General features: G+C 44.7%; 1 protein-coding gene across 4 annotated transcripts in view; it reads right to left on the minus strand.

Annotated features, from left to right (window-relative positions):
• Positions 1-6297: 6297 nt before the first annotated feature.
• SLC13A1 (solute carrier family 13 member 1) overlaps positions 6298-27121 on the minus strand; it is a 106281-nt gene continuing 85457 nt past the window's right edge. For 2 of the 4 annotated variants that reach the window (XM_072764925.1, XM_072764927.1), the window contains one exon: positions 15572-16406. The gene's annotated coding sequence lies outside the window, so the exon portion shown is untranslated. Of the gene's footprint in view, positions 6482-15571; positions 16407-23437; positions 24355-27121 lie in introns of those variants that run through there. The other 2 variants (XR_012002774.1, XM_072764926.1) reach the window with 2 other exon arrangements.

Below are 27121 nucleotides of genomic sequence, written 5' to 3' on the forward strand. Positions count from 1 at the left end.
GCGTTCCTGCCCAGGCCTTCACGCGTCCACGCATCACCCGCTTTTTCAGACCTTCCGTCTTCTGAATCAGCAGGAGGAGGGGACGTGACCTCTCTGGCCTTTCGATCTTGGGGTCAAAAGCATAGGCCTCCTGTGGGGCCGCCCGTTACGGCCCCGGGCCCCGGACAGCACAAGGGCCGCGGGCCAGACCCCACGGCACCAGGTAGCGGCCCGCAGCTCCGCGTGAAGGTGACACGGTTCGTCCGAAGTTTCTCTGTGCCCTTGGTCTCCCCCATAGGCTTGCTCGAGAATGAAGGGTGAGCCCCATGTAGGAGAATCTACGGGGAGGGGCGCCTGGGTGGCTCAGTCGGTGAAGCGTCCCACGCTTGCTTTCACCTCCCGTCGTGACCTCAGTGTCACGAGATCGGGGCCCACTTTGGGCCCACATCCAGCGGGGAGTCTGCTGGGGACCCTCTCCGTGTCTCTCTGCCCCTCCTGCTCTCTCTCTCTCTCTCTCTCTCTCTAAAATAAATAAAACAATCTTAAAAAAAAAAAAAAGGAAATCTATAGGGATAGCAAACAGGGAAGTAGGCCGGGGTCTTTGCACCATTGGCTGGTCTTCAATCCTTCGTGGGTAAGGATGTACACTAATGCACAGACTCCTGGTCCTACAGTTTCTCCTGACCCGTCAATTGTCCCTGTCAGGGAAAATCAGTCGTTCAGATCTTGGCTCCTTTTAGAAGCCTCACTCTAGTTGAATTAAATTAAAATCTGTAGGCTCTTCCATTAATAATACAAAAAAAAATTAGATCTTCCCAGGCAACTCTAACGTACGGCAGCGAGTTCAGTTGATTTAAAACACACGATGAATAGACTTTGCTTCTTCAAAGTCCTGTTCCAAACAGGCATTTGCTATTTTAGCCGATCTGAGTTCTTTTTTTCTTTTTAAAGATTTTGTTTATTCATGAGAGACACAGAGAGAGAGAGAGAGAGGCAGAGACACAGGCAGAGGGAGAAGCAGCCTCCCTGCAGGGAGCCCGACGCGGGACTCGATCCCGGGACCTGAGGTCAGCCCCGGGCTGCAGGCGGCGCTAACCATTGAGCCACCCAGGGATCCTCGCCAATCTGATTTCTGGGACAATGTCACTTAAACAGAAAGTTGGAACAAATATGATTTAAAACAATCTTTGGAAAATTTCTAAGTCAAAGGCAACATATCAGAGACAGCTTTTCTCAAATTAGCTAATCACAGAGTAAATCACAGGTGTGAACGGAGTGTGTCATATTTTGACACATCAATAATGGCTATTAATTATAGCCTTATATTTTACTATTGAAAAATGGCCATTTAAATGCCACTTGTGAATGATGCATTTTTGGCAGTCTCTCCGTACATGACCTAAGGGTGCAGGGAGTTCACAGCCTATCTTGAATTATGCATCCAATTGAAAAAAACTTTTGCTAGAAAAATTCAGGAATAGAAAAGATACTGTGCTAGGCACCAAAAATGTTTGCTCTGAAAAGAAAAATAGGTGAGCTAGCTTCTGCTTATTTGGATTTTTTTCTTTACCAAGTCTGTATATAATTAAAAGGACGATTTATAAAAAAAAAAAAAAAAAGGAAATAAGAAAGTTATATTCGTTCCTTTTGACTAATCTGGCAACTTTAAATGAAAGTGACACGACTTCCTCCTCAAGGTTGCCTGGAGTTCCTTAAAGAATAACATTTTAAAACCGTTGGAATTGAGAGCAAATCACTTTCTAGCTTCTTTAAAGAGATCTAGACTGTATCCTTAAATTGAAGAAAATTACATTGTAAAGCATCATCATTATTTTCAGGATAGTTTCTTTCTTTCTTTTCTTTTCACGCATTCTAGAAGGTACAGATTCAATTCAGAAAGGTCCCGACCGGAGTATTCCCCTGAGTCATCGGCCCAAACTCTTCTGAAAGCCCCACGGTCACTTCATCTCCGGGTGGTGATGGGTGGGAGCGGACGGGGTGTGAGTGTGTGCAGGTCGGGGAGGTGAGGTGCCCCTGGGGCAGGTGCAGGTGTGGGGGTGGGGGTGCCCCCGGGGCAGGTGCAGGTGTGGGGGTGCCCCCGGGGCAGGTGCAGGTGTGTGGGGGGGTACAGGTGTGGGTGGGGGTGCAAGTCGGGGAGGTGAGGTGCCCCTGGGGCAGTTGCAGGTGTGGGTATGGGGGGTGCAGGTCGGGGAGGTGAGGTGCCCCCAGGGCAGGGGCAGGTGCCCTGGGAACCCCCCGTCCTTGCTTCCGGTGCGGGCCCGCGGCCTTGTAGAAGGGCAGGGCCGGCCTGCGTGCTGGGTGAGGGAGGCCCCCGCCCCCGAGGGGACCCCACGCGACCAGCTCTCCCGTCCTCAGCGTGTCCCGGGGGGGTGCAAGCGAGCTTCAAGGTAACAGGTTTATTTACTCGGTCTTTCGTCTCCCTGAACGTCAGCAAGGTGAGAGCTCTCACAGGGATGCAGTATTTCGAGGGGCCAGTGAGACCGGGGCGCCGCTCGTGGAGTCCATCTCCAAGTCTGGGGAGATGCAACTGAAGGAATAAAGTAGCGCAAGGTAACAACAGCTGTGATGGAAGCGTGCGGGGGGAGCAGGTGAGCGAGGTGGGCCGAGACACCCAAGGCGTTCATGGCCCGTCCTTTCCTCCAGCTCCTCCTCCACGCGTGTCCGCGCGTGTCCACGGGGAGCAGGGCGGGGAGGCCCCGGCGCCCAGGGCTTCCCTTCCCGCTGCTCCTGGAGCGGGGCCGGGCCGTGGCGGGTGGGGTGGGCCGCAGGCCGCCGGCAGCATCAGCCAAGGAAACGCACCTGCGAGAGGTGAGCCCCTTCCAGCTCCTCTCTGCTCCCAGACAATAGCGCGGTTAGAGACCCACGGAGGGTCACGCACAGAAAATCGTTCCTCGAGCCCCATGGGGACAGGGGTTCCAGGGCCGAGGGCGGGCCTGGGCTGTCGCTCAGAAGCAGCTCACGGCCTTCCAGGCGCTGGCTTGAGCCCGACCCCAGATGCGGTCAGTGTTATTTATGTGACGTCTTCCGGCTTCCCGGCACCTAGAGAACGTAAAGTATATTCCAGAAGCAGGTGGTGAACAAGCTTCTCCACTTCCAAACAAAAACAAACCAGAAGTGCCCGGGCTGGGAGCTGGGGAGGGTTGGGGGGAGGAACGAGAATCAAAGTCCTTGACTCTTGGTGGGAAAGGTCACCCTGTGACCGTGGAAGTGGGCACGAACCAGCCGTCCTGTCACCGCCCGTCGTTAAACGCAGGAAAAGTGTCTAAGGCTTTGTCTCCCGCGCCGAGCACGAAGCGACAATTACGCGGACAGTAGTTGCTGCTCCTCGGGTCACTTGGGCCGTAGCGTAACTTGATGGCACTTGAAAATCAGTTTTGTGTTTTGATCACAATAGTCAGAGCACACCGGGAAGCGTCCTGACACCGCATGGTCTTCAGCTATTGGGTGGAGACGCGACTCTCGACGAGGCCACCGGGGCCGCCCCTCCTCGTGCTGCTAGAATAAGGCGTTTCCCACCCGATTTCATTCCGTGGAGGCCGTCCGGTGAGGGACGCTGTAGGTCGGCCGTGAGCCGAGCACGCCCACCCCGGCCCCGGACAGCCTGCCCCCTGGCGCGCTCCGGGCCCCCTCTTCTCGGAGCACCTGCTCGAGGAGGCATCACGTTGCTCCTCTCGCCTCGAGGCCGAAGCCCTGGGGCGGCCCCGGCGGTGCTGCGGGCACCTGCGTGTCCGGGAGCAGGGGGTGGCCGCCATGGGCCGGGCCGCGGCTTCTGTCGGGGCAGCTCCTGGGCACCCAGAGGGCCACGGCCACCGACTTAGGAGGGCTGGACCGGACCCGGGGCTCCCCACCCTCGCGTCCCCGCTGCACCCTTTGCCCATTGTGAGCGCCCTGCATGGACCCTCCTCCTCTCGTGTGACATGACTGGTGGGGTGGCCGCGCCAACGTGGACACAGGCCCAGGCCCCTCCATTACCCAGTGTGACCACAGGGGCCTTGGCAGAGGCGGGGACGGGCCTGGACGAGGGAGGAGCTTATCTGCTGCAGTGACAGGTCTCTACCCTTCGTCCACTCGATCTGAATGAAAACCACAGAAGAAAGCCCCCGGGGCATTCCCCAGCGTGGGGACTCTCCACCGCTGCAGCTTTACCGCCCCTGGCGCTACGGATTCATCGTGTTGGGGATGTCGCCGGCTGGAGCAGGGGGTGTCGACAGCCTGGGTTGCCCACCCGGGTCCCTGCGCACCTGGAGGGGAGAGGCCGGGACTCACGGAGCCCCCAAGGCCAGGCCGCAGCCACAGCGAGGGACTCCGCCAGCCCCGGGGCTCTCTGTCCCCGAGCCGGCCGCCCCAGCCTGGGGGTCGTGCCCTTACACCTGCCGGGGGACAGCAGGCGGCCGTCCGTGATGAACGAGCTCCAGGGGATCCTTCAGAACTAAGGGGTTAGGGAGACGCTAAATACAGCATGACTGAAGCTGCTTTTTCTTGAGCTCTTGGTCTCACTGCTTGTCTCACAAACCGTCCCAGCAGGTATGACCCAAGCTGTGAAGACGGAGGCCGCGGAGGCCGTGGAGGTGCGAGGCACCGGCGTGGGGCGAGCCGCGGGGCTGACAGCAGTGCGGGGGAAAGCAGACGGCACAGGGGCCCTCGCCCTCCTCGCCTGGCTAGGCTGGGCTCTGACACGGTTCCACGCGGGACACGTCAGACGGCTCTGGGACGTAGCTAGCAGGCGGCCTGCAGCCCTGGAGCCCCCGTGAGTGGCCCAGTTAGAGGCCGGCCTCCTGCTGGTGAAGCCCCTCTGCTGTGAGCCGGTCCGGGCAGCGAGACACGACAGGCTGCTGCTTGGGACAAAATCTAACTCTGATGCCCGAGGAAAAGGGTTTTCTCTGAATCAATAGCAAGTCAGGCCCAGACCGTGGCCGACTTCCTTCCGAGGAGCTCCAGCCGTCGGGGGGACGGTCCGGGCGCCTGCAGCTACCGGCCGCTCACAGGCTCTCTTTAAAGAGCTGCTCGGGCACTGGGGGGGGGGGGGGGGGGGGGCACTTGCTGGGATGAGCACTGGGTGCTATTCTGTATGTTGGCAAACTGAACACCAATAAAAAATAAATATATTTTTAAAAAAAAGAAAAAAAATAAAGGACAATGCTTTTACATTAAAAATAAATAAATAAATAAAGCAGGAAAACAAACAAACAAAAAAATAAAAATAAAGAGCTGCTCGGAAGCACTTGCTTCGCCTTTGGGAGGGTCCTCGGACCCCCGAGCCTGACCTCACGCGGACTCTGCCTGACGCCTGCACTGCTTGCAGCTCCGAGGCCTCACGCCACTTCAGGGTCTCGGAGCAAGTTCCTCCCCGGAGGCCCACGGACCGGGCACCTTCCTGCCGGGCCGCCCCCCAGAGGCGAGGGTGGAAGGTCGGGGCGCGCAGGCAGCTCCTGCGGGGTCTCTGTCAACCTCCTTCTGAATCACCGTTTCCACAAGGCCAGGCTTTAGCTTCCTGGTGCAGAAGCCCAGCCCCAGCGCGTGTTTCCAGGGAAGGGGGAGCACGGAGCTTCCTCTGCTCGGGTTGCTCCCGAGGGAAGTCTCCAGCTGCCGAGGAGCCCACTAAGCGCTCACAGAAGCCCTAAGAACCCCACATTGTCAACCCGTCGGGATTTAGATTCCCACCTAAATAAGCCCGGGTGGCTCAGTGCTTGAGCGTCTGCCTTTGGCTCAGGGTGTGATCCTGGAGACCCGGGATCGAGTCTCATATCGGGCTCCCTGCACGGAGCCTGTCTCTGCCTCTCTCTCTGTGTCTCTCATGAATAAATAAATAAAATCTTAAAAAATAAATAAATAAATAAGCATTAGAGAAAATGTCTTCAAAACACTGATTGATGATGCTCTACGTTCTCGAACTCTCGGTCATTTAGAAAATATTTTCATAAGCATTATCTCAGTCTATGGAGCTCGTGATTACCACCCACCCCTCCATTCTTATATTTATTCATCAATAATTTTGAGTCATTTTAAACCACCAGATAGACCTGTATGAGCTACATAGTAACAAATTTATTTCTGAATTGAGGAAATTGAAGGTGAGGTTGATTAAATGACTAGCTCAGCATCACAAGAGAGTAGATCAGGGGGTGCACAGAGTCAGGCAAATCCAGTACCGTCCTCATGACTTTCAGAATTGAAAAGCAGTTTACTCGAGCAGAGCAGATGACTAAGACCAGTGACTATTGCTGCTGAGATAAGTTTGAGCTTTAAGTATTTTTCTTCTTCTTCTTCTTCTTCTTCTTCTTCTTCTTCTTCTTCTTCTTTTTCTTCTTCTTCTTCTTCTTCTTCTTCTTCTTCTTCTCCTTCTCCTCCTCCTCCTCCTCCTCCTCCTCCTCCTCCTCCTCCTCCTTCTTCTTCTTCTTCTTCTTTTCCTGATCCACGTAGGTGGGAAGTCGAGCTCAGGAACCAGAAAAACATTCATTGTGATATCTATGTTCCGTCATTTCTAGAAGGAGAAGAAGTAGAAGAGAGAGTCTATCAATCTCCAGCTCCTGATGATAGAGATTAACGATGATGGTACATTAATGGGTCTAAAATTACATAATCACTCTTCTTTGATTTGTATGTGCCTGGAATGTTAGCCTTAGATGACACTTGTGCTGATATTTGTGAAATGTGTTTCTCTGAGAAGCTCACAACGTTAAAAAACTAGCCATCTTCCTAAGTTTTATGTCACCGTGGTAAGGAAGCCGTGGTACCTGAGATGAGTAGGACGATGTCAGAAAAACTGTGAGACATAAACTGATTCAAATACATTTGAATTTAGTCAGAGTATCAGTTAACATGGTGGTGCTAATTTTAGAACTTTATTAATTCTTGATTATATTGAGTTAATTCTGGGTTCACCTTATTATCCCTTTAGAGACTGTGACCATGTTCCAGAAGGGAATAGTCACAATCAACTTTTCTCCTAGTATTTCTGTAGGGCCCGCAGGAAGCACGGCACGTGTATTGGTCAGGACAAACGAGGCCACGCCCGGGCAACCTACTAGCCGTGAATTCCAGCGGTTAAAGACCATAAAGGTTTATTTCTGCGTCAGGGCCAGGCAGAGGCGGGCTCTGCTCCACAGAATCACTCGAGGATCCTGGTTAAGGGAGGCGCGGACAACTCAGCGTCAGGTCTCGGGGTTTGCTGTAGGAGGCGTAGAGAGCCTGAGGACCGCCTCGACCTGGAAGCGACCCGGTCATTTCCATTCACATTCCTTTAGCCAAGACCAGTCCCACTGGCCTGCCTAATTGCAAGAACTCCTAGGAAATCCAGTTTCCCTTATGTTCAAGGGCAGGAGAACTGCATGTACAGTATTTGTCTCAGCAAGTCTGCGATACTCGCAGCACGTTGATGGGATCTGAGAGTAGAGAAGACAAAAAGGTGTGTAAACCAGTTGTCTAAATAAAAGAAAATACAGCTGGCTACTGGATACCGTGTATAATTCCTTTTATTCAAAGTATATGTCTCTCAAGCCATCTTCCTTCATATTGTTGATAATAATAAAGAATTTTTTAAAAGAATTTCATGACATACTGTATTACTCAGAGTTTTGTAGAGAAACAGAACCAATAGGGTGTGTGTATTTGTGTGTGTGCAGAAAGATACCTATTTTAAGGAATTGACTCATATGATTATTGAGGCTGGCAAATCTGAAACCTGCAGGGTGGGATGGCAGGCAGGAGATCCAGGAAGAGCCAACGCCGCACTTCAAGGACACAGGCCATCTGCCGCAGAATAATTCCCTCTTGCTAGGAGGTCAGCCTACAGTTCTCAGGAATTTACCTGATGAGGCCCATCACCGTAAGGAGGGTAATCAACTTTATTCTAAATTCCTATTTTAAATGCTGATCTCACCCAAAACAATGATTATCACAGAATTATCCAGAATAATGTTTGACCACATACTGGGCACCGTGGCTCAACGTAGTTGACACATAAAGTCAATCATCACACACACGGAAGTATAATCCCACCAGCTGGGGGAGCAAGGAGGATGGACTTGCCCTCATGACCAGCGCCTTCAGCATGAAATACTCTTTTCTAGCCACTTACAGATTTATAATTCCCTAAGAATCACTGTGTTTAGTAATAATCCCTTAGAATTACTGAAGATCACTTTACTTTCAAATATTAAGCTTTATAAATCAAGTGTAAAACCTAACAGCATTGCTTATCCTCATTAGTTCAGTAAATTCCTTTTTTTTAAAGATATTATTTCTTCATTCATGATAGACATGAGAGAGAGAGAGAGAGAGAGAGAGAGAGAGAGGCAGAGACACAGGCAGAGGAAGAAGCAGGCCCCATGCAGGGAGCCCATACATGGGACTCGATCCCGGGACTCCAGGGTCACGCCCTGGTCCGAAGGTAGGTGCTAAACCGCTGGGCCATCCAGGGATCCCAGTTCAGTAAATTCCTTTACAGCATCTGCTCTTTTCAGATTCTTTTTTTTTATTATTATTAATTTTTATTGGTGTTCAATTTACCAACATACAGAAAAATACCCAGTGTTCATCCCGTCAAGTGTCCACCTCAGTGCCCGTCACCCATTCCCCTCCAACACCCGCCCTCCTCCCCTTCCACCACCCCTAGTTCGTTTCCCCGAGTTAGGAGTCTTTATGTTCTGTCTCCCTTCCTGATATTTCCCAACATTTCTTTTCCCTTCCTTTATATTCCCTTTCACTATTATTCATATTCCCCAAATGAATGAGAACATACACTGTTTGTCCTTCTCCGATTGACTTATTTCACTCAGCATAATACCCCAGATTCTTAATCACTAAACCATTACAATCTTTTATAAAAGCTTTCCTTAGATTTTTTTTCTTCAAGTATGAAAATATTTCTACCCACCCAGATCAAGTTTTTAAATGTGTATTAAAATCAGACTCCTTTTCTATGTTAAGAATTAGGTACTTACAGTTCAATAGCATGTTGAAAAGTAGGAAGTGTATTGTTGCCTGAAGAAAAGTCATCCAAACCACAATGAGATCCCACCTCACACCAGTGAGAATGGGGAAAATTAACAAGGCAGGAAACCACACATGTTGGAGAGGATGTGGAGGAAAGGGAACCCTCTCGCACTGTTGGTGGGAATGTGAACTGGTGCAGCCACTCTGGAAAACTGTGTGGAGGTTCCTCAAAGAGTTAAAAATAGACCTGCCCTACGACCCAGCAATTGCACTGCTGGGCGATTACCCCAAAGATTCAGATGCAGTGAAATGCCGGGACACCTGCACCCCGATGTTTCTAGCAGCAATGTCCACAATAGCCAAACTGTGGAAGGAGCCTCGGTGTCCATTGAAAGATGATGGATGGAGAAGAAGTGGTCTCTGTATACAATGGAATATTCCTCAGCCATTAGAAACGACAAATACCCACCATTTGCTTCAATGTGGATGGACCTGGAGGGTATGATGCTGAGTGAAGTAAGTCAATCGGAGAAGGACAAACAGTATATGGTCTCAATCATTTGGGGAATATAAAAAATAGTGAAAGGGAATAAAGGGGAAGGGAGAAAAATGAGTGGGAAATATCAGAGAGGGAGACAGAACAGGAGAGACTCCTAACTCTGGGAAACGAACTAGGGGTGGTGGAAGGGGAGGTGGGCGGGGGGTGGGGGTGACTGGGTGACGGGCACTGAGGGGGGCACTTGGTGGGATGAGCACTGGCTGTTATTCTATACATTGGCAAATTGAACACTAATAAAAAATAAATTTATGAAAAAAAAAAGAAAAGTCATCCAACGTTCATAAGCAGAAGAAAGGAAGAAACTATCAACTATCACATAATAGCCAAAACAGAGGACTTCATGGAACATGTTTTTCAATAGTTTTCCTTTTTTAAGGAGCACTGGTAAGGCACTTAATCTGTGTCTCTGAATTAACAAAGCCAGTGGAATCGTGGTGTCACCTATTTGTAGAGCACCGGGTGGGGATTAACACGATCTTGTTGGTAAATCGCTCGGAGAATCTCAGCTGAAGGCAGTGGGTGAGAAAGTGGTCAGCTAAGCACTGATTACAATACACTCACGTGTGTGCAAATAAGTACACACACTTCTGATGTACACTTGTGTGTAGGGTATGTCATGACGGCTTCTACGTGTTCCTGTGTCGTCTGGAACAGGGTTCTCAACCTTCGCACTAGTGACATTTGGGGTCAGACAATCTGTTGTGGGGGCTGCCCTGGGCACCCCTGGTCTCTACTCACTAGATGCCAGGGGCACCCCTCACTTCAGCTGTGACAACCAAAAAATGTCTCCGGACATCATCCAATGTCCCTTGGAGGGCAGAAATCACTTCTGGTCTAGAACCACTGACATAGAGACTAAGGTAGAACTAATGGTGGGAAGTTAAAATATGAGAAAATTCATAAATTAGGCTAAAAGGGAGCTTTTAAATTAAAAAGAGAATGAAACAGTTTTTATTCAAAGTGATAGCTCAAAGGAGACTTTTTTTTTTTTAACTTGCTACTCTGGCCCCACAAATTTATACTGGAAGAAAAAAAGGACAAAAATAACGAAGATGATTTTGGATAAAATTGGCAGGAGAATTGCCCTTTTGATTAATTATTATATTAATTAAGGCAGAATTTTTTTTTCCGGGAGGGCAAAAACTAAGGTTTTATTTGCGTGAAGGAATGTGCAATTATACATGCAAATTTTGAAATGTCTAGTATGAAAATTAGGAATTTCAACACATTGAACTCTGCAAAGACATTTACATTTAAATATATATCCACTTACTAGTTAGGTAGTAAACAAAATTTTACATGTCTAAGCACAAATACTTTATATAAATATCCTAAATGTTGAAAAGATATGGGCACACATATGCAACCACTACATACCAACAAGTAATTAAACCATATATTCTGAATTCTTTTCCCCAAATACCTAAATGGTATTTTTATGGAATTTTTATGTTAAAAAACTCACTACTTAACAGTCAAGACCTTAAAAATAAACACTTTATGTATATTTGTTTCAACATTTAATGTTCATTTTAATAGCCTGAGTTCTTTTTTCTTTGTTTCTTTTTTCTTTATTTTTTTTTAATATCCCAAATTCTTAAGTAGTTATCTAGGGAATTGTTTTTTGAAATTTATTATTTTTTTAATAAATTTATTTTTTATTGGTGTTCAATTTGCCAACATATAGAATAACACCCAGTGCTCATCCCATCAAGTGCCTCCCTCAGTGCCCGTCACCCAGACACTCCCACTTCCCCTTCCACCACCCCTAGTTCATTTCCCAGAGTTCGGAGTCTCTCATGTTCTGTCTCCCTTTCTGATATTTCCCACTCATTTTTTCTAATGAAGGCAGAATGTTATTGATACAGGACTAGACAAATGGTCCAATGGAACATGATTAAGAACCTAGAAATATACACAAACACAAGATGCCCCTTAACCTTTGTAGGGTCTCGGGCAAGAGTGCAAACGAAAGCCCATATGCCATTTAATCAAGCTAGCAAACAATGAAGCGAAATATGTCTTACCTTTTCATTTTGATATATGCACATTTATATGTATATATATTTGGAAGGCAAGATCTGAATTTATAATTCTTGGATTCCTGGAGTTCTGTCTCAGGATGTGGTGCTATGGAAGGAGCCGACCTCAGCTCCAGCTCCCGAGTCTCAGCCTAACCCTGTTCTCTTTTCATCCCCGAGGGTCTCATGCACACCTGTGTGTGGACGCCGGGACCGTGGCCTGCACATCCAGGCTCCTGCCGTGGACAGCACAGCCCCCATGCTTACTGCGGTGTGGTCTGCCCTTGGGGCTCCCTGCAGCCACACCAGTGCACCCACAGTTGTCTGGGCATAAGATTCTGGGATCCCGGGTGTCTATCGCTGGCTAGGTCTAAAGCTGGGACACGGGCTCCAGGTGGGTAAGTCTCTTGCGTCGCTGTCTCCTCTCTGCATGAGAAGGGGTGTGGCTGGAGGGGAACAACAGCAGACCCCCTGAAGCACGGGGCCTAAGCTGGAGGCTCCCCCTTCTAGAAGTCTGTGGTGGCATCGCACAACCGTACATGGAAATATTTTATATGGCAGAGTCTTTCAAATTAGTGGGGTAAAATAGGGGCATTCAACAACCAGTTTTAGAATAGTTGGTCATTTATATAGAAAAAATTAAGTTGTATCCTGTCCTTATAGCAGCACAAAATAAATTCAAAGCTGTATCAAATACCAAAATATTAGAAGGAAAGCTTTAAAGCTTTTGCTTTTTCTTTTCTCCTTCTTTTTAATATAAGAAAATGCCCACAGTCCCAGAGAGAGTATCATGTGGAGCCACAGGGGAAAGTCAGACAGACGCAACATAAAATCTATCACCACAGGTTCATAATTGATATCCTGGTGAGAAGTTTAAAAGAATATTTAGTTGCTCTGTAAACATTCACCAGAATACAATTTAGGGCCTCAATTCAAAGATCTTAATTTGTTTTAATGAACAACAGTAACCGTGATGGGCACCCTGCTGAGGCAGGATTGCTGGTCTCCCCTCCCCCTCAGACTTAGTTCCTATGTCAGGCTAATAAGCTACACAAGCACCAAGACGGTACGAAATGTTGTATTACTCACATAATGAAACTTTCTGGGGAGAGCAGGGCAGGCACCCAAGCAGATCAAAATACCTAGAGGCCCAGTCTAATCATGAGAAAAAAAAACATTAGAAAAACCCCAATAGAAATATCAGAAAGGGAGACCGAACATGAGAGACTCCTAACTCTGGGAAACGAACTAGGGGGGGTGGAAGGGGAGGGGACGGGGGGGGGGGGGTGGGGGTGACTGGGTGACGGACACTGAAGGGGGCACCTGGTGGGATGAGCACTGGGTGTTATTCTGTATGTTGGCAAATTGAACATCAATAAAAAATAAATTTATATTAAAAAATAAAATAAAATAAAATAAATAAAATAAAATAAAATAAAATAGAAAAGAAAAACCCCAGTAGAGTGACATTCTACAAACTACCTGACCAGGACCTCTCAACATCGTCAAGATGGTTAAAACAAAGAGTGTCTGAGAAACTGTTGGGAGAGCCTAAGGAGATATGACACCTGAAGGTGGTCTTATCCTGGAGCAGAAAAAGGACATTAGGTAAAAGTAAGAAAACAGGATTAAAGAAAGTACTTTATTTAATAATAATATTCCAATATTGGTTCCTTAATTGCAATGCATCTTACCAATTAAGATATCAATAATAGGGGAAATTGGGTGCAAGACATAAATATTATCTGTCTTTGCAACTTTCTGTAAATCTAAAATTATCTGAAAAAAATCTTATTTAAAATTTATATTAAAACTTTATTTTTTAAAAAATAGAACCAATAGGTCAACGAAAGAGATGAAAATGCTAGCACGGGGATTATCCTAAGGGAGTTTGGCACGGGAGAAGACAGTCTTGCCAATCGCCTGGGAAAATATTAGACTTCTCAACTTATATTACCAGGGCAATAGGTTTATTCATACTGAAAGCTTAAACATAGGTGCTTATTCTCAGTGTTTACCAAAATACATTTTAAATGGATTAAAAACAAATGTGAAAAGCAAAACAAATATTTTAAAAGAAACTGTAGAAAATAACTTTCTAACTGGAGAAGGGAAGGCTCTTCTTAAATAAGATATGTATAGAATAAAAAAGAAAGGAGACATTAGTTTGATAAAAACTTAATGAGGATTAAAAGCTAATTTGATGAGGGTTTAAACCTAAAAACTTCTATTTAAAAAAAAAACAAAATAAACAAAGGCAAAGACGGTCGTTTATCAGGACAATTGGACGCGGCTTCAAGTGTCAAAGGATTACAAACAAGAAGGTACAAGGAGATGGTAGTTTGACGAACAGAAGCCCAACAGCTCAACAGAAACATAAATGGGAAAACATGAAGAAGCAATTCAGAGAAGAAATTAAAAATATTCTCATTATCAATCAGGGAAATGCAGACTCAAATCATCAAATACTGATTATCCATTCACCAAGTGGGCCGAGATTATAGGAAAGTTGCAAATATCAATTTTGGGGGGAAAAAATGAGGGTAAGTGAAAATGGTCGGTCATCCCGGTGGGAGCGGAGTGTGGCTACTGTCAGGGGTCACCCGTTGGCCGGGGGCTCTCACTCCCTAGCACCGTGGGCCCGGGCACTGCCGGCGTCCACAGGTGCCCCAGCGCAGGTGCCCCCAGCAGTGCCGCGTGGGCTTGTCGTGCACAGACGTTCTCTGCCGCGGTTGGGAACTCAGGGAACAGGCATGTCATGGTGTGTCGTATTATGAATATATATTAAGGGAAACACATATACGGACGAAGCACGAACATAAACAAGACAAAATTTAGAGTGAGACTCTCATTCCAGGTCGACCTCCCACTATCACATCCTTGAATCTGCTGGGATCATATCCCCCCAGTGGTGTGTGGCGGAGGGCGGTGGAGACAGGGCCTGGGGCTGGGCGTCAGCCCCCCGGGGGTCCCAGTATCGGGGACGGTGTCGCTGCACAAGGCTGGTGGCTGTGCTGTCGCCACCGCGGCTCCGAAGGCCTCAGGCCACTTGGTCACAGCCACGTCACCCGTTCCTGAACCCTGCACTATCCGTGTCTCTTCTGCTCAGGGAAAACGGATTCTTTTCTTTTCTTTCTTTTCTTTTCTTTTCTTTTCTTTTTTTTAAGATTTATTTATTTATTCATAGAGACACAGAGAGAGAGAGAGAGAGAGAGGCAGAGACCCAGGCAGAGGGAGAAGCAGGCTCCATGCAGGGAGCCCAACGCAGGACTCGATCCCGGAACCCTGGGGTCACGCCCTGGGCCCCAGGGAGGTGATGCTAAACTTCTGAGCCCCCCAGAGATCCCCAGAAAAAAGGATTCTATTTGCTTTTGTCCACATAGGATCTTAGACCTCGTGTCGCTAGGACAGCCTCCCTGCTCCCCGCCATCACGTCTCCTGCAGATTAGGAGCAAGACAGGTGTCACTCTGGGTCCGGGCAACAGGTGCTGGTGGCTGCCCCAGGTCCCCATGACCCCAGGGCCCCTCCCCAGGGATGCTCTGGCCCCGCACCCCCAGGCTCCTTCCCCAGGGATGCTCTGGCCCCGCACCCCCCAGGGCCTCTGAGGCTGGAGGCCACGCTTGGGGCTCCTGGAGGGCTGCTCGGGGCACTGCTGCCAGGTCGGCGGGTGGGGGGGGCGACCACAGGCAGCGAGCAGCACCCCGGGATGGGCGGCGTCCAGGCCCAAGGAGGGCCACTGTCTGCGCGTCTGTCCCGCCTGAGTCCGGGGGCCTCCCTCCTGGGCCCCCCTGGCTTTGCAGCGCCCAGACCCGTGGCCAGCAGATGGGGCAGGCCTGGCGCAGCCTCAGCAGATGGCCGTGGAGGGGGGGGCTCAGTGCCAGGAAGACACAGGTCAGGTGCTCCCCGCGGCGGCTGGGGGGCCGTGCAGGTTCTGCCCCTCATCTATGTGAACCCCGCCGAACACCGCGGGATAAGTGTGCAAAGGCAGTGAGCGAGGCTTTAGAAAATAGCACCAAACGAATGAAGAAGGGAAAAAATAGCAACAACAAAATCCTGTGAGGATCATTTAGAATCTTCTATTGTCACCGGCGTGATTTTAGGCGTGTAATTCCAAATAATGAATTCTGTCCGGCTGCCTTTGCGTGTTTTTGCACAGGCACGCGGGTGCTGGCTGGCGCCCTGCTGACCCACCCTGCCTGGTGGCGCCGGCTGCACCCTACCGGGAAGGGCAGGAGGGAAATGCTGAGGATGCGTCCCCCACTGATCCTGCTGCCGCTGAATCGGAGTTAAACTAATTTTCCACCTTTAACAAAGCGGTGAGGTGACAGGGAATGGGCCCAGTGTAGGAAGCCCAAAGTGCCCTTAGGGCTGCCACCCCGAGTGGTGAGTGGGAGCCCGAGAGCCGTGGGGCCAGGCCTGCGCCCAGGAGGATGCTGGCCCTGTCATGGGAGCCGGGCCCAGGCCAGCCCCGAGTGCCCGCTGTCCCCCGCTACTGGAGAAGGGGTGGGGAGCGGCCCTGGCCCCCAAGTCCTCAGGGCCGGTGCCCGACACCGGGGGTGTCTGGGGCCTGGGACACACACCAGGAGCAGCCGGGGCTCCACTGCTCTTCTCTGTGTGCAGCCAGTGTTCTTCGGGCAGCGCCTGGGCCCGGTCGCGAAAGGGTGACGGCCTAACCTGACTAGGAGCAGAGATCCAAGTCAGGAAAGCGGTGACACAGGCTGCATCCGACAGGAACGGGGGAGACAGCAGCTTCTCCCACGGTGCACAAGTGACAGGAGCAGGACGGATTACAGTGAATCGCTGGGCATCGTGTGGAATCCACGGGCGCGGCAGCTCGCGGAACAGGTGCTTGTTCTGACCACGACGTCGACAACATAAAATCCGCGGGGACCTATGAGGAGAAGACTGGAATCTTATGAAAGCACACACAGCAGGATCTCAACAGCCGTAGCACAGGGGAAAGTGCACAGGGCATACGAGCACAAATCACTCGGTAGCGACACGCTGACAGCACCGAGATGCTACTGGAAGCAACTTATGGAACATACGTAACAAACACACCAGCATGACTTACAATTCACGCCGTATGATCATTTATTAGAGATGTTTTTAAAACGTGTAACGCTTGAGGTTATTTTGAACTATCTTTATATTATTAGCTACTAATTTTATTACATTGTGGTCACAGAACATTGTCTCAAGTTGATTTGTTGTGATGTATTGAGAGGTTTTGTGAAATAGTTCATGATCAGCCAATTTGTAAAAAAAAATATAATGGAGAGATGGGCACAGTTACAGATATAATAGACAAAATAATAGGATCATAACAAAAACTTTATTCTGATAATACTGAAAACTGAGGTGAAAGTCATTCATAATAAAGTTTTTTAAATTCCGAATTGGTTTATTATATCAAGGCAGAATCAAATCTATTTACCCCCAAGAGTCTAGTTGGGCAGAGAGTTGGAGAGATGGACAGATCCGTGATAAAGCAAGTACAGTAAAATGTTAGTGGTACAATCTAGGTAGTAGGTATGGGGACCTTCACTTAAACTCATTTGACTTTGCTATATGAGAACTTTCACAGTAAAATTTTGTGGGAAAATTCTAGATACTTATGTAGTCAATTTCTCTCGACTCTTGGAAGAAAGATAGTCTATAGCAAACAGAAATGACTTCAGGGAGTAGAAAAAGTGGGAAAGATATTTAACTCACATGATGAGTATCATAACTTTGATAAGGAAATTGGACAAAGACAAAGAAAGAAAAATTATAAACTAATATGATAGATGAGATTGCTGCAAAACATAAGAAAATAGCTTTATGCCATTGGGGCACAAGGATGGGTTTCCTAAATGCATAGAGTATATCCATAAGGGCAAAAAGGGCAGAAACCACAAAATGCTAAAGAAAACAACTCATAAGTTTTACTACATTAAAATTAACAAATTGGTTCAAAGATAATCCGTCATGAAAAACAACAACAACAACCTGCCAACCAGCATGAAGACTGTTATTTAAAATATAAATTAAAAAAAAGAATTACTATGAATCAATAAAAAGAAATAGCAGAACATTAAGGAAACCCAATTTATAGACACGTCAAAGAACATGAAATTCTGAGGGCTGGCTAATAAATATATGGAAAAATGGTCAACCTCAGAACATATTAGAAAAATGGTAAAGCAATATCAAGACAGAATTCCTATGAGAATGGCGAGAATTGAAATATCTAACAACAAACGTTGAAAAGGATGTGGGCAAGTGAGAACTCCTGTACGTTGTGGGCAAGTGAGAACTCCTGTACGTCGCTGCCGGGAGGATAGATGCGCACGGTCACTCCCGAAAGCCGGCTCGGTGATGCCTAGTAAAACCGGAGGTGTCCGTACTCTGGAACTGAGCAATTTCAATGGTACCGATCTTCTCTGGAGAAATTCATACGTGCGCACAATGAGTCATGGGCAAGAATATTACAAGGGAAAAAAATATTGTCCACAACTAGAGGAGTTGATAAGATTGTCTTTTAACATAAGATCTAATGCTATACAGAAATTAAAATGAATAAACTAGGTCTATCAATACAGTTATTATAATAGTTATCTGTTAATATCTAATAATACACATTGATACAGTTCCTAAGAAAAATATATTGTAAAAATACACTGATAGAATGAGAAAAGTTATATAAAACTTTAAAAAAACCCACTCTCAACATAGCACTATAAATTGCTTATGGATACACACAGATGTTGAGGACGTATGGCATCGTGGATGGATGGCAGTGAGGCCAGTGATTACCTCTAGTGGAAATAATGAGTTTTGGGGGGGCTTTAGATTTTATTTGGAATATTTATTTCTTTTTGGAAAATATACATGGAAGGAGCATCATACATTGTTATTAATTTTAAAGATCTGCATGGTGGATTCATGGGATAGTGGGTGTACTGGTATTTTTACTAATATTTTCTGTGCTTTTCTATATATTTGAAGTCTTTCATAGTAAAAATAAAAAAATAGATAAAAACAATTGATTAACATGGAATATGTTTCAAAGACAATGATGAGATGAACACTGGGTGTTATGCTATATGTTGGCAAATTGAACTCCAATTAAAAAAAAAAAGACAATGATAGTCATTCTTTAGATAAAATATTGAGTCAAGCCAGTAGGATACCAAACACCTGAACTAAATGAAAGTGTGTCATTCCCCCTCCATCTGTCCTCCCCACCTCAACTCACCCCCACTGCCCACCCAGTTGTAACAAGACTTGCTTTTCCTGAGTGATATCTTGTGATTATTTTATAGGATTTTATTACAGAGCATTCTAAGAAACAGCTCAGGAGCTTCACTATTATATTAATGTCATGAAGGCTGGGATCCTCTTTAGCACCAAGGTAAAAAGACACCTGACTCTGTGCGACATTATCTTAAATGCACTGTAATGCATTTAGCTTCAACTGATATTCCTGTATTTATTTTCCCTATACTCTTTCTTCCTCTATTTTTAAAAAATTATCTTAGATTGCAATATCTATAATCCAATCACAATCCTTTTTGGAAGGAAGTCCAGGGTAAAAGTTTAAAAATAAACAGAGTAAAAGAAATTATCAAGAGGATTCAACAGGAGTTGATTTTCTGACCCTACTCTTGTATAAGAGCTGCGATCCATATAGGCAAAAACGTATTTTATAAGGAATAATAAAATCGTGAGGACGATTTTAAAGTGCTTCCTAAAAACTAAATACAAGCACTATATCTTGTACTCTCAATAGTATGACATTTTACAGGGGTGAGTGGCAGAGACAAAGGGAGAAGCAGGCTCCCGCCTGAGCAGGGAGCCTAACTCGGGGCTCGATCCCAGGACCCTGAGATCACGATCTGAGCGGAAGGCAGACACTTTACGACTGAGCCACCCAGGCACCCCAGGCCTTGGGATTTCCTACTCTCAAACCAGGTTCTTAACTCATATATATATATATATGAATAAACTAGGTCTATTAATACAGTTATATATATATATATATATATATATATTTTTTTTTTTTTTTTTTTTTTTTTACTTTCCTAATCTTAAATTAGACAACGGTACTCTGGCAAATAATCTAAATCCAAGGCATCTCGATAGTGTTTGTTTGTTTATTTTAAGGATTTATTTATTTATTTTAGAGAGAGAGGGGGCGCATGAGGGCTTGCACGTGGGCAAGAGTGGGGCGGAGGGAATCTTCCAGCAGGCTCCTCACTGAGCGCAGAGCCCTTCTCATGACCCTGAGGTCACGGCCTGAGCAGAAACCAAGTCGGTGACGGAACCAATTGAGCCCAGGTGCCCTGGATGATACTTAAATATTATACAAACATGGTCCTACCTTATCTTGTACTTCCCCACCTCAGGCTTTCATATTCCACTCACTCGTTCAAAACAACTTGGTCACACCTTCCTTAAAATCAGCTGGTCAACGAGCTCTTCATATCAAAGATCTTTGAGCACCCACATTTACACAAAAAATGAGAATGTGGACTAAGTGATCTTTTCCGGATGATCATTGTTTATTCTGATTTTTTTTCCCCTAAGAGTGACAGAAATATTTATTACAATGATATGTTCTCACAAAGAATTCCTAGAACCGATTGCAAGGTCTTGCTTGAAAATAACGCTTTGCACAACAGGCTGAATCAGCCCCCAACTAATTCTAGCCTCTGAACGGGAGTGGCTGTGCGTGTGTGTGCGTGCGTGTGTGTGAGTGTGTGTGTAGGGGACGTGGCTGATTTCCCAACTCTTCCTGGAATGTTTGCACGTAAAGCTGATAGCAATTAAGAACAACACTGGGGAAACAGAGAGCAGCTCTTGTTATATTTTTTTCTGAGGGAATTAAAAAAGGGGATAGAAAATGTCAACAAGAAAATTTTGGAAAGTCTAATTCACAAGCTGACATTTTCCCACAAGCAGGAGTCAGAGGATGAGCCGATGGTTGCGTTGATGGTTCAGCTCCTGCTGCTTCGCCTCGCACGTGGAACGTCCCTGGACTCCGCTGAGAACGAACAATGCGAAGGTTCGTGGAAAACAAGAGGTCACGGGGGGATGCGTCTTCCAACTCACACAGACATTCTGCAGGCTTGAAGGAAAGGTGTCAGCCCCCAGATAGGAAGAATGAGAACAGACGGGTCGTGAAGGATGACACTGGGAAGGGAAGAGGAGGCCCAGAGCTGCTCCCTCCAGGGTCACTGGGTCACTGCGGTGCCTGCGCAGCCCAGGCGTCTGCACCTCTGGGTGCCCCACTGCCCCGGCACCTTGCAGCGCAGCCTCGGGCCCCACACCCCTGCTCACCGCGATCTCCCGTTGGCGGTGGGGGGACTCAGAGCCACGTCAGCAGCAGGTGTTTACAGGGACTCCCGCTAATCTCCTAGCGCCTCGGGAAGTGCGACCCCACGACCCTGAGAGGCGCCTGGGCCTTTCCACTGGGCGGCCACGGACACTCAGGGGCTTAGGCCCTACAAGGCCCCAGCTCGGTGCAAAGCAGTTGTTCTTTTTCAGTGCTGAGTGATGTTCCCTGGCACAAGTGTGTGGCTCTGCTCCACCGGACGTGTCTGAGGGTCAGCAAGGCTGTTTCCAAGGTCTGACCTTCGCTCCTATATAGGTTTTTGTAAGAACATACATTCTCGTTTCCCCAGAATAAATGTCCACAATTGCAATTTTTGGGTCATATGGCAGTATTGTGTCCAATTTTTTGTTAAGAAGCTGCCGCTTAGTTTTCCAGGGCAGCACCTGTATGCGTGGCCGCCTTCCTCCGCTCCTCGCCAGCATTTTGTGCCGTCATTATTCTTTATTTTAGCCATTCTGATGCGGGGCTGGTAATATCTCACTGTGGTTTTAATTTGCATTTATCTAACGGATCATGATGTTGAAGTTTTTTCCTGTGCTTATTTAACATCCGCAGGCGCGCCTCTGGGAAGAGAATCTTCCTATGTTTTGCCCACTTTCTCATTGGATTGTCTGTTACTGTTTAGGCGTCCTTCATCCATTATCAGTATTATTCCCTGTGGTTTGCAAATATTTTCTCATTTCGTGGCTTGTTTTTTTGTTCTCTTAATGGGATATTTGTTGAGCAAATTCAAATTTTAAATTATTAAGTTTTGCTTTTGCGGACTATACTTTTGGTGTTAAGTCTAAGAACTCTTTGCTAAGCCCTAGATCCATAAAGATTATCTTCCATATTTTTCTCTAGATGTTTTAGAATTTTATGTTTTTCCAGTTTATGCATTTAAGTTCACGATCAATCTTGAGCTAAATTTCATACAAAGTATGAAGCTTAGGTCAAAGTTTTGTTTGTTTTGTTTTCTGTTTTTGTCCATGGATGTTCACTTCTCTAACACCATTTGCTGGAACGGCTATTTTTCCTTCATTAGATTACTTTTGTAGCTTTGTCAAAAATAAGCATAGTTATGTGAGACTACTTATGGGTTTTCATTTCGTGTCAACCCTACTTGTCCATCTCTTTCTCAAGAGCACATAGTCTTGATTACTATATCTATTTAATAAGTCTTGAACTTGGGTAAACTATCTAGTCTGGTTTTGTCCTCTGTCATGACATTCAAAAATCTAAATTTAAAGTCTATTTTGAATTTCTTTGAATGTTTTTTGTTGGATATACTGAGCCACTTTACTACTGATTCAATATCCATAATCTTTAGAGAATAGATTCAGAGGAGATTGCATGAGATGCAATAGTAATACTAGAATCACCGGTACTTGTGTGTTTAGTTATCATCTCTGCTTTCCATATAGGTTTTCCCAGGAAAACTCATCAAGGATTACTAGTTAGAAGGGCTCTTTCTTGGAAACTTGCTTTATATTTTGCAAAGTACTTGGCTAATGACAGATTTTTAAAAAGCAAGAAATGCTCAAAAGTGCTTTAGGGAATTGCATACAATTGCGTTTTTTTTTTTGTTTATATTCTTTAGTCAAATGAATATGTGAAGATAAAGGAGATAGATATAGGGGATGGTATGTACACAGAGGCCAGTGGGACTTCTGTCTCCATGAGAAGACTGAGGTTCTTTATAACCTTCAGAGTTCTGGTTTTACAAAAGAAAAAGAGGGGGGAGGGAAGCAAGCACAAGGAACAATAGCCCTCAGTAATATATTAACTACAAAGCTGCTTTAAGGGACACCTGGGTGGCTCAGTGGTAGAGCATCTGCCTCTGGTTCAGGTCATGATCCTGGGGTCCTGGGATCAGAATCCCACATCAGGGTCCCCCGCAGGGAGCTTGCTTCTCCCTCAGCCTGTGTCTTTGCCTCTCTCTCTCTGTGTCTCTCAAGAATCAATAAATAAAAATCTTCAAAAAAATAATGAAGCTGTTTTTAACTCAAAGTACAAAATATCTAGCACATTAAATCATGCATACAGTCCTGACTACAGATGCAATAAAAGAATTCGAATTCCAGTTCTGATGATGGATTCTGGCCTTGTTCAAATTCTAGGGAGGGCCCATGAGTAGGTTCTGTATGGGGGAGGATGAGGACCCTACTAGATTCTGTGAGGAAAGGACTGCTTGCTCCTGTGAACCCCCAGCTCTGGCCAGAAGCAATTACTTTCCCAGCTGAGATGGAGATGAAAAGTTTATGGAGAGCAATATCAAGGACTGCAGTCAAAAATGCCTTCCCAGACCCTGAGGAATAACCTGCCATTATTTATTATTCATTTAACATTTGTTAGATGATCTACCCAGAAAGCCCCATGGCTGTGAAGATACAATTTTCTTGCCAGACCACAATCTCTGTCAGAGACCTAATCTTCTCAGGTTGAACTTACTTTGGGGCTGAATTGTTCTCTGAACAATTTCCCCAGGATTTTAAACTTGCTTATTCCTTAATTATTTTTACATAAAAATAACAACAACAACAAACACGAGTTACATTTAAGTAATATTGTACAATTATATTTCAAGTATGGCCATAAAATCTTCACTTTTGTATTAAGATAATAATTAAAAATATATCAAACAACTTAGGACATTAGTATTAAGTAGCTGTCATAGTATTGAAGTTGATGAAAAAACAGAAAGGTTGTTCCTACACATTTTTTCTATTTTCTAGACTCCATCTTATATTTTAAACTAGAATGCAGGTCCGACCATTATTCTGCATTTCACATTTGGATTATTTAAGTGCCCATTAGTTATCTCTTCTTGAGTCTCTCATGAGTGGTGAATAAATCTCAAACTCAACAAATTCAGAATTGCATTCCTGAGGTAATAGGAGGAGTAGGCTCCTCATCCAGGGTTTGCTCTTACTTAAGAGCTGCATTATACACCAGTGATTAAAATTGGAGACTTCATAACCATCCAATTAACTCAACTTGTTCTGATTCCAACCTTACTAGGAAAAATAAAAATAAAAAAAGACTGTAATGAAATCTGACTCTTCTAGATACTTCTACTTTCAGCAAAATGCAGCATGAGGAACAGGAATACCCTCTGCCTGAAACAACTACAATAGGAGAAATTATTTGAAATGGCAGTTTTCAGACATTGGACATCAGGCAACATAGGCAGTGATCGCTGAAAGAGAAAAAATAGTTGAGTCCTCTGATTATTCCAACTTACAACAAGGAAGAGTTTCCAGGCAGCAGTTCAAAAAAGGAGGAATCCAGGCAGATGCTGATGATCATGTGTTGAATAGTTGGAGCTGGGAGTCTGAGGAGAGGTGGTGGCTACAGTTTTCAGGCAGAGAATCAGAAAGGAAAAACAGGCACGGACATGGGACATGTGCATAAAGATCTGTGGGCATCCTGTCCACTATTCTGCAGACTCCTGATCAACACAAGTCCCAGAGGAAACTACCTGAGGGTGAAGAAAGAACTAATCAAAATTATTAAATGGAACAAAGTCCAAAAGCTAACACAGGGCTGGGAATAATTCATGTTCCCACCAGCCACAATGGAAAACCTTAAATTTAATGGAGCATTAAGTACAATGCTCAAAAGGGCATTGTCTTAGTAGTGAGGCAAGTGTAGCTGTAGACTAAAGAGTGTTCTAGTCTCACTCGATAAATCTGAAGAGCAGGACAGCCCGGGTGGCTCAGCAGTTTAGCACCACCTTCAGCCCAGGGTGTGATCCTGGAGACCCGGGATCGAGTCCCACGTTGGGGTCCCTGCATGGAGCCTGCTTCTCCCTCTGCCTGTGTCTCTGCCTCTCTCTCTCTTTCTCTCGCTCTCTCTCTCTCCCTCTCTGCATGTGTGTGTCAAAAATAAATAAAATCTTTAAAAAAAATCTGAAGAACAAACCTCAAAAGGATCAAATTGTTTCCAAATAATGCAACTGTGTCCCAGAATAACATTCAAGTATATAGGAATAAAAATATATCTGGTATTAAACAAAGCAAAATAAGCAATGTCTTTCTTTCAATTGAAAAAACATATCAGGCAGAAAAAGCAGGAAAATCTGATTCTTGAAAGAGAGAAAAATCAAGCAATAGACAGAAAGGCAGGAATGAATATGTGATAGAATTAGTAGACAAGAATATTAAAAGTTATTAAAACTATACTATGTATGTTCAGGAAGGTAGAGAAAAATATACATATGCTCAGTAATGACAGGAAAAATATAAAAGACCTAAGTCAAATTTCTAGAGTTGAAAATTACATTTCCATTAAATGGAAAATACACTTGATGGATTTAATAGACGATTCAGCAGTGCAAAAGAAAGAATTGGTGAACTGAAAGATGTAGCAATAGAAACTATTCAAAATAATACAGAGAAAATGGTGGAAAAAACAAAGAACAAAAACAGAACCATTCCAGCAAGTGTACTTTGGGATAATTTCAAGTGACCAAATATGTTTGTAATTGTAGTCTCTGAAATAAAAGGTGTAGAGAGAATATTTTAAGGGATAGTAGATGAAGATTTTCTAGATTTGATTAAAAAACAAACAAACCTATAAATACTTCAAAGCCTAATGAACCCTGAACACTAGAAACAAAGAAAATGACATCAAGGTACCTCACAATTAGTTTACACAAAATCAGTAATAAAGAAAAATATCTTAAAGGCAACCAGAAGAAAAAAAATACACATTACACTCAAAAGAATGGAGTTAGGAATTAAAGTACATTTCCCATCAAAAAGGATATAAATCAGAAGAAATAGAATTAGAAAAAAATAGCAAAATGGTAGACTTAAGTGCAATTATACCAGTAATCACATTAAATATAAATGACCTAAACAACCAAATTAAAAGACAGAATCTGTCACTTTTTATTAAAACATAAGAAAGCAAGATTCAATTATATTTCCTACAAGAAACTCACTTTAAAGACTCAAGTAGGTTAAAAATAAAAGGCTGGAGAAAGATAACTCATGCTAAAACTAATTTAAAAAGTTGAAATACCTATATTAATATCAATGTATTTCAGAGTGAAGAATACCAACATTGATAAAAGAGCATTACATGGGGATAAAGGCATAATGTGCAACTTTAAACATTGGCACATTAACCAAAAAATACAGCTTTGAAAAACATAAAGCAAAACCTGATAAAAATGCAAGAATTGGTGAATCCACAATTATAGGCAAGGATTTTAACATTCCTCTCTCAATATATCACTGATAGAACAAGTAGGGGAAAAAATCAGTCAGAATATAGAATATGAAAAAAAGTAGCAACCAAGTGGACCCAATTAACACTTTAGAAGACTCTGCCCAATAATAGCAGAATACATATCTTTTTCAAGGCAGAATATCAGAATGTAAATTTCATAAACAAATCTCAGTAAGTTCAAAAGGATTTAAATTCTACAACTCTTGTAGACAACTGAAGAGAAGAAATGCTTTCTAGCTCATTCTCCAAGGCAAGCATTACCTTAATACAACAAGGTCTGAAAGCTTCAGACCAATGTCCCTCCTGAACATTGGTGCAAAAATTCTTAATGACATTTTAGTAAATAAAATATAACAATATATATAAAAATACAAAATATCATGTTCAAAGTTTGTTTAATTCAATGTAATTTAGCATACTAACAGACTTATAAAGAAAATCATAAGATCAGCTCCAAAGATATAGAAAAAGCATTTGACAAATTCCAACATCCATTCTTGGTTAAAAAACAAACAAAACCTCTCAGCAAACTAGCAATAGAAGTTTCCTCAATCTGATAAAGAGGCTCTGAAAATTCTACAGCCAACATTCATGATTAACGGTTAAAAAAAATGCTTTGCTACTAAGGGAAGAAAAAAGACAAGGATATCTTAAGATAAAATGTGAAATAAAAATATCTAGATTGGAATGGATAAATTTCACTGAGTTTATTCACAGAAGATATTATTAGGTACAAAGTCTTATGAAATCTATTAAAAAAAAAACCCAAGTAGAAATAATAAGTTAACTTAGTGCAGGTGCAGATACAAAATCAGTTTATTAAAATGTGTGGCATTTCTAAATCCTGGTAACTGTCAATCAGAAATTGGTGCCAAAAAACAGACCACTTACAATAACGTCAAAAAATGAAATACAGTGATATCAAAAACATGAAGCACTTAGGGATAAATGTGTTTAAAGATGAACAAGACTGCATTGAAAGCTCTATGGCATTGCCCAGAGAAGTTGAA

This window comes from Vulpes vulpes, chromosome 7 (assembly GCF_048418805.1).
Source record: "Vulpes vulpes isolate BD-2025 chromosome 7, VulVul3, whole genome shotgun sequence".
Classification (NCBI taxonomy): Eukaryota; Metazoa; Chordata; class Mammalia; order Carnivora; family Canidae; genus Vulpes; species Vulpes vulpes.